Source organism: Marmota marmota, unplaced genomic scaffold (genome assembly GCF_001458135.2).
Source record: "Marmota marmota marmota unplaced genomic scaffold, marMar, whole genome shotgun sequence".
In the NCBI taxonomy this organism is placed as follows: domain Eukaryota; kingdom Metazoa; phylum Chordata; class Mammalia; order Rodentia; family Sciuridae; genus Marmota; species Marmota marmota.
In genome coordinates, this window is record NW_026001960.1 from 1 (window position 1) to 2,322 (window position 2,322).

Below are 2,322 nucleotides of genomic sequence, written 5' to 3' on the forward strand. Positions count from 1 at the left end.
AGAGAGAGAGAGAGAGAGAGAGAGAGAATGTGACACATATCAGATTTCTTACCAAAAAGTAGAGGAAGGTGAAGATAGATGACTGTGAAGGGGGCTTTTATCTCAATAAAACCGTTACTACTATATATTTGTAGTAACGGTTTTATTGAGATAAAATTCACATAATATATTCGCACGTTTAACATATGCAATCCGATGATTTTTAAATATATTCACAGGAAACCAGGTTTCTGATGGTAAGTGTATTACTCTAGATCATAGCTAATAAAGAGAGAGCTGAGATTCAAATAACTGTGTTCTGGCTCCAAAGCCCATTCTCCTAGTCAATATGCTACACTGCTAGTTACAATGGCCTTCTGGTAAGGATATTCTGTACAACCAAGATAGCACGGTCAATCTCATAGCAGTGATGACAAAGGTATATTAGTCTGTTGAGGCTTCCAGCTCCATTCTTTTATCAGACTGCATTGTGTGTGTGTGTGTGTGTGTGTGTTGGGGGGTGCTGGGAATTGAACCCAGGGCCTTGTACATGTGAGGCAAGCACTCTACCAACTGAGCTATATCCCCAGCCTCTGTATGTGCTTCATATGCTAGTGTACTAGCTGACATTGGAACAGACATGGGGCCACCACCAGTCCTTGCATTCTTTGTTCAAAGTTTTGAATACACCACTGTAGTAGAATCATCACTTCTACCAGGACATAGTACTAGCAAATAGTTAGCATTGACCCTTTCATCCTCCTTGAACTGGAATATTCTGGCTGCCCAATTAGTGCTCCTTCATAGAGGCATCAGTCTTTTAATTGCCTCAGTGAGGTAAACTTGATAATAACGAGAGTAAGGCTCCCAGAGTAGGGGACTTCTTGGGGTGAGGTCTTGCCTACACAAAGGCTGACACGATTGGGCATCTACTCACCAGGGCACAGTGGATGTGAAAATTCTACCTCTCCTAAAAGAATAACATTTTATCTGAGAAAGCTGAGCTTCTATCTGTATTTCAACAGCATCACGATACACAGGTTGTGCTGTATCATTAGAGGTGCGGAAGCTCTTATACCTCAAATATAGCCTTGACTGCCAGCAATTCTTGTTCCTATACCAAATAATTAACCTCAACTAGGTCTGTTTTACTAAAAGGGGAGGCATGTGGGTGGAAGTAGTTGGACTGTGGTCTTCTTGTAATAGGATTGCTTTTATCTCAGTTCTGGAGATCTTGGTTCAAATTGTGTAAGGCCAGGTTGGCTCAGGTTAGGGCAGGATTAAGGCAGACAGTTTTTTAAAACTGTAATGAGGCAAAATTGACATAAAATGTACTGCACAGACTTCAAATAATTACCATTTCTTTCTGTTTCTAATCTCTTTTTCTTGTCTCATGGCACTGAGTAGAATCTTTAAGATAATGCTGAATGTGAGTTATGCAAGGAGGCATCTCTGGTAATTTTAAAGGAAATAGTTTCAGTTTTTCCCTAGTAAATATGGTATTTGCAATAGTTACTGGTATGATGCCTTCTTTGAGGTACAGGAAGATCCCTTCTATTCTTAGTTAGCTAAGAGGCATTTTATAAAATTATGAATGAACATTAGATATTATTGAATGTGCTTTCAATATACTAATATGATCATATGCTTTTGTTTTCTTCTTCAATCTGTTAATATGATGAATTATATTAATTAATTCTCCAAACTAATCTTATATTCCTGGAGGAAACCCAACTTGGAAAATATTCAATTTATTTCTTCGTCTTACTTAATTTACTTTGCTAATTTTTAAATAATTTTTACATCTATAATCATGAGTAAAACTGACTTGTAACACTCCTTTATTATAGAGTTTTGAGCAGGTTTTGTTATAAAAAATAACTTCAGGAATATTACTGATTTCTTTTCCTCTGGAAGAGTTGGGATAATATTGGAATGATGTTTTCTTGGATGGCTGATAAATCTAGTCTGTCAGGCATTGTGAACCTGGTGTTTTCTTTGTGGGAACAGTCTTAAGTACTAATTCATTTTATTTAATAGTTAAAAGCCTTTTTCAGTTTTCTAACTCCTAAGTCACTTTTTGTAATCTGCATTTTTGTAAGAATGTATCTATCTTTTTTTTTTCTTTAAGGGCACTGGGGGCATGCCCTGGAAGGGTTTATCTTTTCCCTGGTTCTCTCCTTGTCTCTCTCTGTCTGTCTCTCTCTGCTTCCTGGCTGCCATGAGCTGACAGCTTTCCTTCTCTATGCCCTTCCACCATGCTGTTTCTGCCTTGGAAACTGCTGACCGTGGACTGAACCCCTGAAACCAAGAGCCAGAATCAATCTTTCCTCTTTTAAGTTG

At 38.0% G+C, this 2,322-nt stretch overlaps 1 non-coding gene across 1 annotated transcript; it reads right to left on the reverse strand.

Annotated features, from left to right (window-relative positions):
* Positions 1–494: 494 nt before the first annotated feature.
* Trnav-cac lies at positions 495–567 on the reverse strand. Its single transcript has one exon. It is a non-coding gene; the product is annotated as a tRNA-Val (tRNA).
* Between the last annotated feature and the right edge of the window lie 1,755 nt (positions 568–2,322).